General features: G+C 36.3%; 2 non-coding genes across 2 annotated transcripts; both read right to left on the bottom strand.

Moving 5' to 3' along the window:
- Positions 1-761: 761 nt before the first annotated feature.
- On the bottom strand, positions 762-896 carry LOC126030295 (small nucleolar RNA SNORA72). The gene has a single exon (XR_007503098.1). It is a non-coding gene; the product is annotated as a small nucleolar RNA SNORA72 (small nucleolar RNA).
- Positions 897-7088: 6192 nt separating this feature from the next.
- LOC126028243 (U6 spliceosomal RNA) lies at positions 7089-7193 on the bottom strand. The gene has a single exon (XR_007502407.1). It is a non-coding gene; the product is annotated as a U6 spliceosomal RNA (small nuclear RNA).
- Positions 7194-13071: the final 5878 nt, after the last annotated feature.

Below are 13071 nucleotides of genomic sequence, written 5' to 3'. Positions count from 1 at the left end.
ACCAAGTATAAAATAACCTTTCAGCTTCTTTGTCCACAGGGGGGCTTGAAAACAAAGGGTGGACACTCTAATTTTAAACCTCGGTGTTAATCATACCGTTTACCATATACAGTGCCCATTATGTCAATGTCTTGATAAAATACTCCAATTTACCCAGTTCCTTTTGTTTATGTCTTCTATTAGGACCCAAAGCATATGATCATTCAGACCATTGGAACAGTCAATGGCGTACCAAAGACTTGTTACAGGTCTCACTCATTGAACATGTTTTGGCAAATCACTAATCCCCTCTCCGTTTTTTCTTTTTTTCTCTCTTCTTCCCTCTACTTCTTTTTCCCTCTCTCTTTTATCCTTCCTCATCAATTCAATCTACTAAAAAAAATCTCTCACTGTCAGTTGCTTCTTAGGAAAGGTACCTCTATACTTTTAAGATGTAGACAGTGGACTCCTCTCTGACTGTCAAACCTAAAATGTAAACAAATCATGCCTAAACTGTATATAGCCCTCTTATATGTTGCCCCTGCTCCCTCCTTCAGAAATTCCTACATTATCTCATCCCCAATCCTGATCCATCACTCTTCCTTATATAACTCTCTCTTTTTTTTTTCTAGAGAAGAAAGTAAAACCACAGCAATTTTACTTTTATTGGCAACTGGTAAACTCAAATTAGAAATGATTCCCTCCTCACCATAGTCGCCCAATAGCTCTTCTACCATTCTAAATGAGTTGAACTAGAAACTCATAGTTGGGGCTTCCAGACTATTTATCACCAGCATTACTAAACCAGACCTAGGTGGGTAAAGAACTAGGCCTGGGGACACATGCATGGTCTTAATATAGAGAACGGTTAGCCTGCCCTGATTATGGCAAAATCAGAACAGTGAGAATATTCACAGCTTATATAACTCTCTTAACCCTCATTTATTAACTCATTAGGTACCAAGACCAACCGCCTGCTCCAATAATCCACCACCAAGCTCTCAAACCGAAAGGACACCCTCCCAGCCCCACATCACATGCCTCAGTAAGAAACTACAAGCAACACATATGCTGACTCATGCTTTATGGCCCTTCTTCTTACCATTCTAATCATGGATTGTTGCATGCTACTGATTTAGCCCCAGAAGGACCCCAGGCCAAGGACACTCCCCTCACGGCTACAATAACTTCGCAAACCCAACAAGACACAATGTGTGATGAAAAAATGTCCTGGATTCCACACACCCCCACACACAAGAATATCCAAAAGACTCAATGGGGAAGCCTATATTTCCTTTATGTGTTTAATACCTCCATAATAATACCTTCTAGTCTGTTTATTCCCAAAAGTAAGTTAGCCTTGTAAATAGCATTGTTTTTAAAACCTTTCTTAAATGTAATTTTATTTATTTCTTCTATCATATATATTTTCCTTTTTCTCTTTCTCTTTCCAACCTCACTTGTTTTGGTTCTAATTGGTATGAAAAGCTACAAGAAAAGATTTGCCTGGGATAAAAGCTCAGGTCAAAACCAGGGCACAGAGATTGTGCAGACTATCATTCTCACCTCCAAATGCACCAGCAATATAATATGTCACCATACTCTTTTGCATAGGCACTCTAAATAAAGGAAAATGTTATACACAGAAACAAGCTTTACTAGGGAAAAGAACCCATACTTTTTATAATACAGGCTCACTTCCCATCCTGAACATAGGTTATGTGGACCCAACTTAGACTCCAAGTGATTGGACAGCGACCGTCCAACCCAGAACCCCAGATCCCAGTTGTGGAACTGACACAGGTCCCAGCAACAGCACCAGGAACCAGAGAGACTCCTGGGGAAACTTCGAATGATGTCCAGGAACCAACTTGCACCAGTTTTACCATACATCCTGACATGAGGAAACAACAGCTACAAAATGAAAACAAAAACAATAACAACAACAAACCAGACCAGCATCATCTTAAAAAAGAGTTGTGTTTCTTTTTTATTCTTTTCCTTTTTTTTTCATAGGCATGGTAATTATTGGGGATATTAGAATGGAATTCCCTTGGCCTAAAAGATACACAGTTTCTCCACCCTTGAAGCACACTGCCATGGGAAAAACAACAGGCTCTGTACTCACTCATTTACACACCCCAAGATCTTTGTATGGTTTTTGGTTTATTCTTTTTTTATTTGTTTTGTACTTTTGTTGTTACACCCTTATTGATTTTCTTTGTTTGGGTTTTGTTTTTGTCTTGTCTTGTTTTATTTTGTTACCTTTTTCTTCATTTTTTCCCCCTTTCTTCTTCCAAATGGATATTTACAACACCTAGATGGACTCCTCACATATCTTTTCTTATATCTCCAATAGAGCCACATTACTGGAATCACTTTGATCAACATCATAATTGGAGGGAGAAAAATGGAAGGTACCAAGACCAGACAGTCGTATGTTCACTTGGTGGAAATAAAAATGATCAGACTTGAATACCAAATCCAAAATCAATGACAACAGAATTGATACTCAATCTACATCAAGTTGTAGAAGGGTGACAGTCGCACAGGGGGAGGTAAAGTAGGGAGAAGTGGGATGCATGTTGGGAACAGGGGTAGAGGAAGGACAACACTGGTGGTGGGAATGCCCTTCATACATTATAACTATGTGCTTAAATATTACTGTGAAAGATTTGTAATTCACATTGACCACATATATATATATACATATAAACCTATATATATATACATATAAACCTATATATATATATATATAGGTTTTGGGCTATATTTGCCATATAAGACTACCTTTCTTTTTATACACATCAAATGGAAATTTAAAAATGTAAGATTTGATTTCAATATAGAAATTATAATTCAAATGCTATGTCATGCATATACTTAGCTGGAAAACTGTCACTTATAAACATAAGGCTATTTGTCAATAAACATGTAAACAAAGAACAGTGATCTACTTTGAGAGTAGGGAGAGGGCTCCTCCAAAAGCAGCTGGCTGGGTGCACTGATTATTAGGACTGCTAGAGAGAGACAGAGTGCCTCCTCTGTGTCCCATAAAAGCTGAACACAAGGATGCCAGCAGTAAAAGGCGGCGGATCAGTTGTCCCTGAAGCTGGAGTAAGTTTCAGCATGCCATATATGGGCATATAAGATGACTCTGACATTAAAAAAGTTTTTCATGGGTTAAAAAGTCATCTTATATGCCAGAAAATATGGTACTGTTTAGAATGAACTCTTAAAAATGGACTGATTAGTGATATGAATGAATGAATCAAGTCATATAATTAAGAAAAGGTTTTTAAATGTTTTTTCTAAGGGTTTTCAACTATCCTACCACAAACTTCTATTCTCATTATTAGTCCTAGGATGATCAGACTTGACTCATATTGCAAGTTTTGAATATTATCTCTGATTATTAACTCTGAAGTTTCATAAAAAACTAATTATTTCAAGCAAAGCACGTTGGTTTACTACAAATCAATAATTTTATACAATCTTGTAAGGATTTTTCTATTAGATTTTTAATCTATAGATAATTTAATTGAGGTATTTCTGAAAACAAAATAAAACCACAAAGCATGCCAGATTTGAACCTAGAAATGCTAAATCTAAGGCCATACTATCTTTATATTACAAAATATTCTTGAACAAAACAAACATTTTAATGACTTAAAGAAAATTGTTTGAAAAATAACTTTCCTAAAATGAATTTGAAAATTAATTGGGTCATAGTTTCAATGGACATTAGTCTGTGACTTTATTTACTTCCCATCTGTGCCTTTAACTTTACTTGTAAAAGTTTTCATTGAATGATATTTAGGGCTGGAGTGATAGACAAGGACTAAGGTACTTGCCTTGCATGCAGTCAATTCCCATTTGATCCCCATTAACACATGTGGTCCTTCAAGTAACTCTAGGAGTGAATTCTGAAACTGAATCAGCAGTAAGCCATATGAACTGAAAGTATGCCCCAAAAATAAAGCAGAAAGAAAAATAAATTTGGTGGGAAGAACCAACATCAGGAAACAACTCAAGCATACAAAAACAGACAGGTTGATCAAGAAATTGTAGTGTCTATAAACAATGAAATACTATTCAACTATGAGGAAAAAAAAAACAAATTATCCACTTTTCTGTAACTTGAATGGAATTAGAGGAAGATAAGCTAAGTGAGTCAGAAATAAATGTGCCAGATAATCTCATGAATATTCACAGTATAAATAAACAGTGAGGGATTAGTTAGACCAACAGTCCCCAGGTGGAATAAACTTGAGAAGTTGCCAATAGAACTGTGATCGAAGGGTTCTGAATTAAAAGGTTTCTGAATTATCTTAGGATAATGAGAGATAAATTCTATAACTCTGTTGTGTGCATGGCATAGCAGCACAGCAAGTATTACATAAGAGTACAACTCTATTTTGGTCTAAAAGTGTGACTTACAAGGAGTGGTGGCACAGGGCATTAGGCATCTGCCTTGTGTGCACTAGCCTAGGACAGACTGCAATTCAATCCCCAGCATCCCATATGGTTCCCCCAAGCCAGGAGCAATTTCTGAGAACATAGCCAGGAGTAAACCCTGAGCATCACTGGGTGTGGCTGAAAAACAAAAACTAAAACAAATAAAAATGTGACTGATATGCCATCCAAACCATAAGTTAGTTCAAGAAAGATAATTCAGAGGTATATCACTTGCCTTGCATGTAGTCAACCTAGTTTTGATCCCTAGCACTCCATATCATCCTCTGAACCCCCTTGGAGTGATCTCTAAGCATAGAACTAGAAGTAGTTACTCACATCACTAAAAGGTTAGTTAAAAATGAATTTATGACATGTTGTCAATTTATGAGACCTAGATGAATAATGTATCCCTGGGAGCTATTCTTGTATTTATCAATGAATGAAGATCTACTTTAAGCTTTGATTCTTTCAGTGAAACAAATTCAGGAAAGTTTGTTATTGAAATATGGCAATGATTGCAACAAGATAGTAAGGGAATGATTTATCAATATCGATTGTAGTTTGCTAATAAATAACTAGCTGATCCTGTGGGAGAAAAGAAGGCAAGAGAATAGTAAAGATAGTTTTAGCCATGATGGTTTCCATCTTTCTCTAGCCTTCATTTGGAGGATGGATGAGCACTATAGTGTTCACAGCAATGCACTAGTGAAAGACCAAACAGGACACAACTTCCAGATGTCATCAATGGACTCTGTGTTATTTTTTTTAGAACAGTACACTTATTCAAACAATGATTTATAAAAATGGACAAGAAAGAGAATTATTTGTTTTGTTTTGCCTTTGGATCACACCCAGCAGTGCTCATGGTTTACTTCTGTTTCTGTGCTAAGAAAACATTTCTGGCAGTGTTATAAGGACCACACATACTACCAGAAAAATCTTCAAACCTGATATTTGAAGAATTCTTCAAATTGTTCAAAAGGGTTGAAATATGCAAGGCAAACACCTTACCCTTTATACTATCCCTCTAGCTCAACAACTTTTTAAATGTCTTACAATTTTAACAATTATAAGTTTATTTCTTCATTAAGAAGATAGTTACTGAGCTTTGTACAAAGTATTGGTGTCCCAGGCAGAACTTGGAATAATTAGTCCATTATCACAAAAATTTTATAGTCCAGTATAGGAGGCAGATGAGTTAGTCACCAATGCTTGGGTAGATGCTATGAAGGACAGCATAACAGTTCTCAGAAAGTCTAGAAAAAAAAAAAGCAAATGAAGCATCATTTGAAGCATAAGCAGGAGATTGGACCAGGGTGGTGACAGCAAAGAGGTGGGTCAAGATGAAACTACCTGATCCACAACCTTGAAGAAAAATGAATACTGTGAGACTGAAGTTAATGAAGTAAGGGAGACAGTTATTAATTAACTTGGAGAGACAACTAACAAGGTAACACAGTCTTGTAAACAGATTTGACATTGAAAACCATAACATTAGTACTTGCTTTGGGCTTCTCTGGTTAGCATTCTGTTTCTTCCAGAGTAACTGGCACTCTCCTCTGATATTGGAGGGATCAAAGACAGAAAAGTAATATGTCCATTTACTATGTTTCTTTTTCAGATCAGCTATACTGTACCTCATTTGCAGACAAAAATACTGAGGCTCAGAAATGCAAATAAGCAATGAAGCACAGCACTTTCTGTGACCTACACAGAAGAGGCAGAACAAGCCATCATGTCTACCATTCATTTTGAGGTGGGCTGAGCTCTGTCCATGACACAGAACTGGCAGGACCAGCACGCTGTGAAAAAGTCTATCCTCACTTCATTCAGTGGCCACACATTTCTTCTAGTCAATGACTCACACAACACATAAAAACACAAAACAAAACAAAACAAAACAAAACAAAAAAACACTACACTGCAAATGTCATAATGGGGGGAAAATAAAGAGCCCCACCAGGTTTAGTTAATGATGATGGTAAGTCTGAAGACCCAACTAGTACCAGTCACCTACGTAGCTTCATTGATAAGGAAATGAGGGTGTACAAAAACTCAAAGAAACATGATACGAATGGAAGGAAATGAAGGTGTACAAAAACTCAAAGAGGCATGGTATGAACGGAATGAACAGCATAGACTCAAGGGGATATGAGAGTATAAATCAGAAACCTTCAAACATAAATAACAGGACGGAAAACTTGGTCAGAGAAATGAAAAATGCACTTTAAGGCCTCACCAGCAGAGTATCAGCTGCTGAGGACAAAAAAGGTGAACAAGCTTGAGTAAGGTGAAAGGAATAGACAGAATATCACGCAGTCTATATAACAAGATTCTTAAACTTCTCCCTCTTGGAACCCTTTTTACCTGAGAAATTGTGTTTGTTGTGAGGGACCACACAAAGCAATTATAATGGACTATTCCTAATTCTGTGCTTGGGATCATACCAAAAACTTTACAAGGCACCAGGTAAAAAGGTATGAAAAATAGGTCACCAAATTAAACATGTACTTACAATAATTTCTAAAGGCACGTGTTTTTAAATATATTTAAAAAGTTTTTCATGACCCCGACTTTATTGGCACAATCCCACATCAGGCTCTAGGAACAGCCTAAGAAGCCAGGTCAATAGAACTTCATCTTTTTTTTTTTTTAATATGGAACGCTTCATGAATTTGCATGTCATCCTTATGCAAGGGCCATGCTAAATCTCTGTATAGTTCCAATTCTAGTATATGTGCTGCCGAAGCAAGCACAATAGAACTTTATTTTAACTAGAGAGTCTTTAAAAGTCAAATCTCTCTTCCCCCATAATTTGCATGTTTTTATTTATAAAGTTATGGAAAAAAGTATTAAAGAAACATTGCTTTATAAAATATCAGTATCAGGTATTTATCAGAATCTATATATGGTTCATCATTTCATTAAAAGTTTAGGCTTCATGATTCATCACTTGAATGCCCCCTTTATCTAATTGATCTAACTTACTTTCCCTTCTGACAACTATTATTTTGTTGTTATAACACAGAAATTTTGTTTTGTTTATAATTTCTTTGTCATTCTATATAAAAGTAAAATAATACAGTGTATGTATTTATCCATCTGACTTACATCACTTAGCATAACTATAGTGCAGAAGCTCTCAGACTTATTTGACTCATCACCTCATTTTCAAAGAAAAAAATTACTCAATCTCCCTTCTTGGAAATTTATCTTCGTTTATATAATAAACAAAAGGCACTCAAGACTACTGCTGTCCCAATCAGATTATCCACTACCTCCTCAAGTGGGGTATTTCACTAACTTTGATAAATTCTTCCCTAGTAAACCCATGTTGTTGCAAACATTAGGATTTAGTGTTTTTAAAATAATGGAGTTGTATGCCATTGTGTGTATGTAACACATTTTTCTATCTATTCATTTTTCAGTGAGTCCATAGGATTTTGATGACTCTTGGTTATTGTGAATGAAGCAGAGATGAACATAGAAATTCACATATCTCTTGAAATGCATTCTTTTATATTCTTTGGATAATTACTCAAAGTGGAAGAAATGGACCATATGGCATCATTCTTATGTTTTTGAGAAATTTCCATGCAATTTTCTACCTCAGTAATTTATATTCCCAGCAATGATGTATGAGACATTCTCCATCATTTCTTTCATCCTTTTTTCCTTCCTCTTTCTTTATATACATTTCTCCCCATCTCCCTTTCCATTCCTTTCCCCTTCTTTATTTTCCTTACCAAACTTTTTTTCTTCTCTTTACTTTCCTGTTCTTTTTCCTTTCCTTTCCTTCCTTTACCTTTCCTTTCAACTCAAGTTTTTCCTTTCATTCCCTTTTCTTTTCTTTCCTTTCCTCTTTCCTTCTTTCTTCCCTTTCCTTTTCCATTTTCTTCCTCCTTCCTCTCTTTCCCTTTTTTTTCCTTTCCCTTTACTTCTCTCCCTCTCCCCTCCTCTCCTCCCCTTCCCTTACCTCTTCTCTCCCCTCCTCTCCTCTTTCTTCACCTTTTTCCCTCTTCTCCTTACTTTGTGCTCAAGGATTGCTCCTGATTATGCTTAGGGACCATATGTATTCAAGAATTAAATTTGGATTAGGGTTGGCATACAAAACGAGTTTCTTAACTGCTCTAATACTATCTCTCCAATTCAAAAGCTTCCTTTTTATTCACATCCTCACCAGCACATTTTTTGCCTTTTTGATAATAGCTATTCTTAGATGTATAAAATGATAGTTTATTGCTTTTTTATTTACACTTTACTGTATTAAGACATGAAAATAGTGTTACAGATCTATTGACTGTGTATATCTTTGGACTGCCCATTTTTAAGCTGAAATTGTCATTATTGTTGTTGCTGCTTTTATTGAGTTCAGTGAGATATTTATTGCATTTTTAAAAATTAACTAGAGTACAGTTTTCTTTTGGGCCAATCTCTGTGAATTTCCAACTGATATCAAAGCATACTTGCACAGTCAACTTTAAATAATCTTTAGGTCACTCCACCAATTACAGAGATATTTGGCACTCAAATGTAGTCATCTCTCCTTTTTCCCTTTTAGTGAGTGAATCATTCATTCTCATTACACCATTTGTTCACATTTTATATGGTAATTTCATTGCTGCATGCTTCCCCACTACTCAAGAATTTATAAGGAATTAGAACTTGTATTAACATGACTCACTACTAATAAAGATTTAGTTGAAATAAATACTTGATATATCCAAGGTCCTGGTGAATGAGCACATTTGTACATATAATTTAAATATAATTTCTCACAGAAAAAAATACAAAATTCCCAAAATATTTGTTGTGCTTAGATAATTTATTTAATGAGCAATCTTTTTCACAGTTAATAGTGCTGCCTGAAGTAGAATCACAAATATGTATTTCTTAATGCTGTACCGAGTGCATGGTAGGTTCATTTATGTCCTACAAGCTGTGCACTGCCAAGTGCGGCTTTTTGCTTCTAAAACCAACCAAAGGGTTCAGCTATCTGGCAAGAGACTATCACTTTCTTAGGCTTTATTTTCTATTCGCCTTCAGCACCAGCTCTTGCTGTGATGTTCTTCTCTTGTCTCAAATTTTTTTCTTTTATCCACAAAGAAATATAATTTATCACATTATGAGAATGGCTAAGTTTTTGTCAAAAAATGTGAAACCACAAAACTGATTAAAACACAAAAAATGGCAGTTGACTAGGTTTATAGACTGAGAGTCTTGGTCAAAATGTGAGCTGCACAAAGCCCTGTGATTTAAAGAACTATTGCCATGAAATGATAAATCACCCAAGTGCTAGCTCTGCAAGGTCTCTGGTGAATAGCTGAATTCATGGACACTAAATTCACAAATGCTAATGGCCCACTCAGTTCCCCTCAGTTTTCACCTAACTTGGATTTGCCTTTTTTTATGTAATGATATCTAAAGCTCCAAGTCCTTTGGGAGTCATGTGTCCTCAACTCAGTCTGTCTCAGGTCTCTATTTGAGCCTTTGCCTTTGACACTGAACTTGCCACATGATTGTAATCAATTTATCATTAGTGGTGACTTTATGGAACCTGCAAAACCCAACTGGACATTTCTGATTAGTCTGTTCATTTGATTCTAAAGCCAACACCAAAAATAACATTGCTTTAGGGATTTAATTTCTATTACCCTAGATGAAAGAAATGCCCACATACATGTTTTTAATTTTCAAACTGATTAAGTTATTATGGCAACAAGCTATTCTATATTCGCAAAAAGTAGGAATAAAATGGGATAGATATTAAGGCCTATGTAAGGATATGAGATAACACTAATGATATAAAGTTGTAAGTATAGTGCTATTTCAATAGTATAAAATGCCCTAAAATTAAAATTCAATATACTAACAAATTAATAGCATTTATCTCTAGGATTATGATTGGTTCTAACTTTTCTTTTATAGATAGTTTCCTACATCACCAAGATTTTTCTAATCCAGCAGAAAGTTTACTCCCAAATTCTGTGCTACCTGATGAAGTATTTTAGTTTTGAATCCTTAAACTACAGCTTGAAATCCTTCATAGTTTCAGAGGCTAAAAGCCTGACCAGCACCTTGAGGAATTTAATAATGAACAAGAAACAAATCCCAACTTCAATTCCCCTGGAAATATGACAGGATTTTAGAATGTGCCTGGAAAACCACATCTGGGTTTTTGCCAATCCTGAAACGTTTGGGACGTTTGCTGAACTCAAAACACAGCCAGACCCACCCCTCCATAATTAAAGCCCTCCCCCCAAATGAATTCATTGCTTTGTGGCACCATCTGTCTCATCCCCTTATTTACATAATAGGGAACCCTGCTCTGACTACGCCAAATGAGAAGCGACAAAAGGATCGAGAATGAAGATGTAATGTATACATGTATACATCAGATTATGGATAATATGGTCAGATCCTCCAATTTAAAATGAAAAAAGAAATTTCAAACCCGTCCCAATTTTCACCTGGGCCTCTTTCCAGCTCTCAGAACCTCCTTTCTCCTTCTGCTACATCGGCAACTCACTAATATGGCTTGATTTGCTCTGAGTTCGTTTGTCACATTTTATTTTATTAAATATTTTATTTTCCTCTTGTGTACCCATTAGAATGCCAGTTACAGAAAGTGACATTAATCAATTGCTTTTGGTAGTCACTGAGGATGCAGAGGATAGAGAAGCAAGTTCAAATTAACTTAAATTTTAAAAAATTAAAAAAAAAAACAAAGTTGATCCCAAATTAGAGCATACTCATCCCACCCCACCCCACCCCCATTTGTGTCTTGGGACCATTTTTGTCCTAATGGGAGCATGAATAACTTATATATTCAGAGATAAAGAGCTGGTTTTATTTTTTTATTTTTTATTTTATTTTGTTTTTTGGGGCCACACCCGGCGGCCCTCAGGAGTTACTCCTGGTTCATGCTCACGTCTCACTCATGGCAGGTTCAGGGGACCATATGTGATGCTGGTAATCAAACCCAGGTACATTCCAGGTTGGCAGCTTGCAAGGTAAACACCTTACTGGTGTACTATCACTGCTGCCCCATGAGCTGTTTTTGAATATATAGCAGCTACTCTAATCCCATGATTTGTGCCCCATTCTTGGTCAGGAAGTGGGAAATAAAATACTCTACAATATATACTGCACGGCAGCTATAGGCATTCGCAGGGTAAGCACTGGACTAGGAGTCAAATGTCTTAGATTCATCTTCAGGCTCTGCCACTAACACTTGGTGACCTTGGAAAAATCTGCTTCTGAGAACTTTATTTCTTAATCAGTGACCCATTAACCCATAAATACCTGCCTAGAAGCACCTGGTGCTTTTCCAATGGATTTTCAAGCCCCCCTTTTAGGCTCAGAAACATAATAAGCAAGTAAAGGGTTAGGGGAAGCTGAGCTCCTTTAGTATTTGGGTTCATCTTTGGCCAGGATTAAGAGCCCTCAGACAGGGGTCCAAAGGTGTGTGTGTGGGGGGGGGAATGCCAAAGTTTAAAGGCATCCACCACAATCTGGCTCAAGCCCAGCTCTTTTATAGCTAGACTTTAAAAGGGAATCTCATCAACCCAACACTGACAGCCATTGGAGCAAAGCACACTGCAGGTTAAAATGTGAGAGGCTAATACTCAGGACTGTGGCTTTAATCAGAGCACCACAGAGAACACAGGAGGAATCAAGCTGATCTGTAATGAGCAGATTCTGCAGTTTCCTTGTCGGTCTTTCAAACAGTATATCTAGGGATGGGGTCAAGGTATCAGCATATTTATTATGCTCCCAGGTAATTCCAATTCATGGTCAAGGTTTGGGGAATATTGGTTTCCATAACTCTTGCTGTGATAAAAGATAGGCAAGCACATCTCTAGGAAAAAAAATAATGCCTCACTTCTAAACTCATGTCCTTAACACATATGTGTCATTGATCAACAGTATATAAACACAGTAGCACCTTTTCTTCCCTAGAGGTGGAAATATTCACATCTTCTACCCACCTGTAATCAACGAGATCAGAATTTTTAGCCTTTACCTGGTAAAAGCATTTCTTATGGAATGGCTTTTATGATTTTTAGGTTGAGTTTCAAATCTATGTCCAGTAAGCAATGAAAAGTGATAATAATAATAGCAATATCAAAGAAAAGACAAAGCCTCAAATGTCATTATAGAATAATTTTATTCCAGACCATTCAGATGTTCTTAATCCTATATAACATGTAAAACAAAAATATCTTCCCCAAACTTGCCTTTTTTAATGATATATAACACAATCAAAACATCACCTCTTTTTATACCTTATATATCTAGCTTGAGATGAATCCCCTAGTTCTCTTATAAAACATGACACCTTCTCCTACACCCCATCTATTTATAATGGAGAAGTTTCTAAAAACAGTAAAAATGTGAGTTACAAAAGCAGCATCTAGTGAAGGGGTGATTTGGTTTAAACCTCTGGGTCTTCTCTTTACAAATTTTAACCCCCTCTTAAAATACTAGGATAAGCCAATAATCATCAATAAAATGGCCGAACAATTGAGGCTTCAGATAAAGTACAATGGGTAGCACACTTGCTTTGCCCACAGCTAACCCAAGTTTGATTCTTGGCAGCCCATATGGTCCCTAGACCCCTCAGAGGTGATC

This window comes from Suncus etruscus, chromosome 1, assembly GCF_024139225.1.
Source record: "Suncus etruscus isolate mSunEtr1 chromosome 1, mSunEtr1.pri.cur, whole genome shotgun sequence".
Classification (NCBI taxonomy): domain Eukaryota; kingdom Metazoa; phylum Chordata; class Mammalia; order Eulipotyphla; family Soricidae; genus Suncus; species Suncus etruscus.
Note: the sequence above shows the minus strand (reverse complement) of the source record. Positions and strands in the feature narration are given on the sequence as shown.